Below are 6,465 nucleotides of genomic sequence, written 5' to 3' on the forward strand. Positions count from 1 at the left end.
CTTGCTCCACCCGGTAGTTTTCCTCCACTCTTAATTTCCTGTGCAGTTTCATCATATGTTTTTGATAGCGTTCCATCATGACTTTAAAATTCTTCTGTAGGGTCTCATTCTCACATTGCAGCTGTGCATTTTCTGACTGCAAGGATGCCTGTTGAGTCTGCAGACTTTTAAGGTGTTCTGTAAGGTCTTCCGTGGTTTCCTCCACTTCAGATGAGTAAGTACATTTTTGGCGCTCACTGCTCATGACCCTGAGCATCATGAGCAGTGAGCGCCATGCTGCAGTGTTGAGACCCCTGGACACTGCGCAGCGCTCCAAGGGCTACCGCAAGCTGCTGGTGCTGGGCACCTGGCTGCTGGCAGTGCTGCTGACCCTGCCCATGATGCTCGCCATTCGGCTGTTCCACAGGGGCCCCAAGAGTCCCTGCTTGCCGGCCTGGGGCCCACATGCACACCGCGCCTACCTGACACTGCTCTTCGGGACCAGCATCTTGGGGCCCGGCCTGGTCATTGAGCTGCTCTACGCCTGCCTGGCCGGCACCTACTAGCTGTCACAGCTGGCCTCCTGCAGGCAGACACGGCGACTGCCCAACCCCAGGGTGCTCCGCCTCATCCTCAGCGTTGTCCTGCTCTTCTGGGCCTGCATCCTGCCCTTCTGGCTCTGGCAGCTGTTCTCCCAGTAATATGAGGCCCTCCTGCTGGCGCCCCGGACAGCGTGCATCGTCAACTACCTGACCACCTGCCTCACCTACGGCAACAGCTGTCTCAACCTTTTCCTCTACACGCTGCTCACCAAGAACTACCACGAGCACATGCCGGGACGCCCACGCTCCAGGGGCAGCAGTGGCCATGGGGGCATCAGCAGCTTCCTGCCCAGTCACGTCCACTTCCAGAGGGACTCAGGTCACTCACTGTCCTCCAGCAGCCAACAGGCCACGGAGACCCTCATATTGTCCCCTGTGGCAGCTGGTGGGGCCTGTGTCTGAGTCCCCTGTGTGAGCCTACTGGTCAGGGAGTCCAGGCAGGGAAGGCCCCAGAGCCCAGGTCATGCCCTGCGGCCCTTCCCAAGCGCCCACTCCCAGCTGGCCTCTGCTGCTCTTCCTCCACCTTCTTCTGTTTCTCACTACTGCCCTCAGCAAGATGGCGACGTCCCCACCATATGCAGACGCTCCTCCTGCACACGTCTCTGGAGCCAGGCCTGCCTCCCAGGCCCATGGGGGTCTGATGCCCAGCCTTGTGGTCCCAGAGCAGCCCTTCTGCCCTCTTGGCTGGGAAGGCCATGGGCACCTCTTCCATATCCCCTGCCCCAGCCCTCCTGGCTGCTGCTCTTCCCTGCTTAGCCCTGGGCACAATAAAGCCGGAGCTCTGCAGCCTCTGCCTCAGCCCAATAGCTGAGGAGGGTCAGGGAGGAGGGTCCTGCCCCCGGGACCATGGCACGTGGGGGGCAGCTGCCTGGCTGTGGGGGATGCTTGTCAGGGGCTGGAACACACAAATGTGGCTAAAAGGACTGTTCCTCAGTGTCAGGGATGACATGTACAGGTGGTCTCCTGGGCCTCAGGGAGGGGCAGGGAGAGGCAGGACGAGGTCTCCTCTGGCATGCTGGAAGTGTGGGGGAGCCGGGCCAGGGAGGCTGAGCCACCTCGTGAACCAGCCCCAGGCCCCACAGCACCACACAACAGTGAACCACAAGGAGGAACCACAGGTGGTGGAAGACCACAGGAACATGGCTCTGTGGGCAGGCGGGCCAGGAGGACCCCTGTTCTAGACCCCACTTCTCTGGGAACCCTCCTGCCCTCCAGAGCCAAGGTACCCCAGAGGGGGGACTTTCTGGAGCCACAGGGCTGTCCATGGCCCCTGACCCCCTGAGGTGGACATGAGCAAAGTGTTGGGTCTCTTGGGGGCACGGGTGGCCTCACGGCCCAGGGAGAGTGTCACAGCACCCCAACATGCCTGACCTCCCCGGAAGCTCTTCTGGAGCAGAGAGTAGGGGACCACAGGGATGAGCCTGAGATGTGGCTTGGCCTGGTCCCCCCAACCAAGGTCAGGGAAGGGAACATGCATGAGTCTCTGAGCACCTGAGACGTCCCAGATGTTCCCACAGGTCCGACAGGAGTAGAGTCCTAGAGAAAGGCACGTGTGCACATGTCTGTGAGTGTGCACACATCTAGCGCACCTCGGTGTGGAGAGGGCTGGAGGGAGACCCAGGGGTGGAGAGGGCAGGTGAGCACTAGGCTGGATCCTTGCAGAAACTGAGGTGTCAGCTGGTCAGCTGAGCACCGGCGTTCCACCCCAGGGAGAGTCAGGCAGGTGTAGGGTCCTGCTGAGACAAAGCACTCCGCAGGCCACAGGGTGCAATGCAGCCCACAGGGGGCACCTGGCCCTCACCTGGCCTCTCCTGGCTCCTCTCCTGGGCCTCACCTGGCCTTCACCTGACCCTCACCTGGCCTCACCTGGCTCTTCACCTGGCATTCACCTGGTCCTCACCCTGACCCTTCACCTGGCCATCTTCTGACCCTCACCTGGCCTTCACCTGGCCCTCACCTGGCTCCTCACCTGGCCTTCACCTGACCCTCACCTGGCCCTTAACCTGGTCTTCACCTGGTCCTCACCTGGCCCTCACCTGGCTGTCTTCATACCTCCCACAAGGTACACACAGACACTCAAGGACCCTACACAACTTGCTGAGGCTCAGCACCCCCTGACCCCACCCTCAGCCACTCCCTTTCCACCTCATTCCTGGTACCCAATTCCCAGTGAGCTGCCAGAATCCAGCTCCCAGGGGCAGTAGGTGCCATCAAAGCCAGGAAGGTGATCTATGCAGGCTCCTCTAGCTCAGAAGTGTGTAAAGCCCAGCAGGCACTGTGAAGGCCCCTGGCACCACCTGCCCTGGCCACACCTCTGCTCTTAGGCTGCCTAGGGTCCATGGGTCTGAGGCAGACAACACCAGAGCAAGGCAGACAGCAGAGGGTCAGGACGAGGGTGCACACAGGTTGGTGTGCACAGATGGACTGAGCATCAGGCCTCCTGTCTCCTTGTTGGTCTGAAGCCCACCTCCCCAGCAACGGCTCTTAGGTGCATGCCTAAAATTCAGCTGTGTGAAGTGTACTGCAGTGATCAGGCCATCCACAGAGGGGCGCCACTCTCACCACAAACCAGCCCAGGACACGTGTCTCCTGCAGGATACACACACAGCGAAGCACGTGGACCTCTTGTAATTTTGGAGCATCTAGGGGAAGGGATTTCTCTGCACAGAAGCTACTTGGGAATCCCCTTGTGAGATGCTCAGTTGGGATGGAAAGTGTGGTAGGTCTGGGCTGGAGCGGGGTGAATGTTGTGGATCCTGGCTGTGGGGGGCACACAAGGCTCCCAGGAAGACCTCGAACAGTGAAGCGGCCAGCATGGGGACTGGCTGGACTGAAGGGAGTGACATCCTGCCAGGCCATGGGATACAGCCCTCTCTCCACTGACCCCACCCAACTGCCTCAGAGCAGAGCAAAATTAGGAAGGGAAAGGTGACCTGATAGGCTGTGGCCCACAAGTGGTGGTGAATGAACAAATGTGTGCACTGGCTCCCTTGGCTGGGAGTGGACACAGAGTACATGATCAGTTTTCTGGGTGCCTGTCTTTTCTGGCCAGTGGTCTCCAGGCAGGTCTGCAGGGGCTGGATCACCTCTGTCCTGGCAGAGGGGTGACACCACAACTCCAGGCTGTCCATGGGGCCCCATGGAACTTTTTCAAGTACCCTGAGCTCCCAGGGGAGTGGCCCAGCCCAGTCCAAGGGCTACAGAGCTGAGGCTGTGACTTCCCCAGGCCCCACCCTCTCCCCAACAGCAAGCATTGAGATGTCACTGATCTGGGTCCACAGGGGGAGAACAGCAGGTGCCCAGCTGTGTGGGGACACAACAGGGCAAGGAGGTACAGATCTCACTACCCAGGCACCTGCCCAGGTCTGTGAGTCCTGTTACATAATTTACCAACAAGAAACACACACACCTAAGTTCCCTGTACTTCTAACTTTTCCAGGAATAAAGCTCTTGGGAAGTACCACCTACGACAAGTAGATACCACTGTTTACTTGTCCACAGAGCTCTCTGCTTTGGGACATTGTCTCCATCAAAAGGAAATTGAGGGGATACCTACTGGATTGTGGGTGACCACAGCAATAGCATTTATGGGTGAGAGGTGGCCCTGGCCTGGGAGGGTGGCAGGGTGGATGACTGTGATTCATTTCCCAAAGCCTGAGCTCCTCCTGTCCAGAGCATACACCTGCCTGCCAGGTGGGTCCTGCCTGGCTACCTGAAGGGCCACCTGGGGAAGGCCCTGGGCTCCGTCATCCTCTGGGTGTGGAGCAGGCACTGAGGAGATTGTCCCAAGCAGTGCAGGCACCTTCCCCCCTCCCCATGTGCAAAGACAGGTTTTTCCATTTAAATTCCAGACAGATGATGGAACCAGCAGGAAGGCAGCTTGTGGCCAGTGGGCAGCTCAACTCAGGCCTTTTCCAGGCTAGCTCAAGCCCCAGAGGAGCCCCGTCCCACAAGCCACCCGGGGCAGGTGCCAGGTTGGCACTGGCCCTGGCTGGACAGTACCATCCTGTGGCCTTGGTCTCCTGGACTCCAAGTCTGGTGGACTGGGTGGTGAGTGCAGTAAGAGTGGGAAGGCAGCCTTGTGTGCCCAGCAGCCTGAGGACTCTGTCCAATGCTCTGGTCCCTCTGCCTCCCCTGCCAGCCCAGCCAGGACACCTCCCACTGTCTCAGGCCGCCCAGAGGTCACCACCTGGGAGGTCCCTCCCCTCTCCATCCTGCCCCCATCTGGCCTCTGCTGCATCTTTCATGGGGCCCATTTGAGCCCCCTTCTTTGAGGGACTGGAGGCTTGAGGGGCTGCCAGGCCACATCAGGACCTGCAGGTGAGGGCCATGGTATGCATGTGACCCGGGAAGTGCTGGACAGACTCCAGTGCCTGGAAATGATGTGTCCTTGCCCTTGCCGGGTATGGGCTGGCGACTGTCCACCCCAACCAGGAGCCAGGAGTGCTACCCCTCTACTTGGCTACACTGAGCCCTCCATAGCGTCTGGCTCTCTGTAATGTGATTGACAGTCCAGAGCTGTGTCTCACCCCAGAGCTATGCATCAGCATGAAATCCAGAGACGGTGCAGATGCCCAGGGTGGTGGCCCTATGAGCTGGCAGTCAGTGCCGGCCACCCCATTCCAGGATTCCTCCTGGGGGCTGGGGGCCTGATGAGGGGGCCCACATACAACCTGAAATAAACACTCGGGTCATCATCCCATGTTGGTTGGGGCCTCCATGAGGGGTCCCAGGGGCCCAAGGGGCTGGGTGGGGCATGGGGGAGGGTGAGCCCTCAGGGACATCTGCAAAATGCCTCCAAGGTTGTGCCCAGGGATTGGCCTCCTCATCAGACAGAGATGGGAGTGGTCACTGGGCTACCCCAGCTCAGCACTGTGTCCCTTGCCCACGAGCTCCAGATGGGCCCAGAGGTTGGGGTTGGGCAGGAGGGGCCCTGGGGAGGGGCAGGAGGTGTTGAGGGGTGGCCACATATCCAGCAGCCCACCTGATGCCAGAGGCCCTGTGGTTCCCTGCCCTCCCCAAGCACCTCATCTGCCAGCTTTGTCCTTTGTCAACGTCACAGGAGGGGACAGAGAATGGCCATGACCCCACACTGTGCAGTGACCCTCATCAGCCTCCTCAGGAATGGAAGTCAGCCCCAGCTCACTCTCCCCTCAATCTTCTAGACCTTGAAATGGGTTAAGAGGGAAGGAAAGCAGGCATGGGAGGCACGCCTGTGACCCCAGGAGGGTGCCAAGGTCAAGGCCAGCCTGGACAGCTCAATGAGACCCTGTCTAAGTAAAAAAAGGAAAGGGCTGGAGATGTAGCTGGTAGAGCACCCCTGGGTTTAACTCCCAGTACCCCCCCCAAAAAAAGGACCTGGAGGTGGAAGAAAAGGTAAGGGGAGGGGGAGGGAGGAAGAGGGGGAGGGGGAGGGGAGGGAGGGAACCAGGGACCTGATTTCCTCTGTGGGCGGCTCAGGCATAGACCTCCCCTGCCCTCTGGCAGACAGGGCCAGTGCAGCTGCCAGTGTGATTGGGTGCTGCCCCCTGCTGGCCAGGACCGGAAAGAACCCCAGATCCACTGGGACAAAGAGCAAGAGGGAGGTTGGGGAGAGTCCCCTTCCTGTCTCAGTGACAAGCAGAAGTGCCCCCAACCCTGAGCCCCAGGGCCCTGCTGAAGGCATGGGAAAGAGATGTCTGGTGACTGAGATGTCTCGCCAGAGGCCAGCAGCACCATAGAGATCCTCAGGCAGGGTGGCCCCCCCAGGCCACGTCCCTGGGTCCCTCAGCTCCTCCTGAACAGCTCTAGGTGTAAAAGCAAAACCTCACACCTGACCCTGCAAGTGCCCATCCTCCCCAGGCTTCTGTCCCCTGGCTTCCATGTGATGTGCTTGTGGAGACCT

General features: G+C 59.9%; 1 pseudogene; it reads left to right on the forward strand.

Moving 5' to 3' along the window:
- The first annotated feature begins 242 nt into the window (after window positions 1–242).
- LOC143640006 (urotensin-2 receptor-like) lies at window positions 243–983 on the forward strand (annotated as a pseudogene).
- The last annotated feature ends 5,482 nt before the right edge of the window (window positions 984–6,465 follow it).

This window comes from Callospermophilus lateralis, unplaced genomic scaffold (assembly GCF_048772815.1).
Source record: "Callospermophilus lateralis isolate mCalLat2 unplaced genomic scaffold, mCalLat2.hap1 Scaffold_105, whole genome shotgun sequence".
NCBI classification, from domain to species: Eukaryota; Metazoa; Chordata; class Mammalia; order Rodentia; family Sciuridae; genus Callospermophilus; species Callospermophilus lateralis.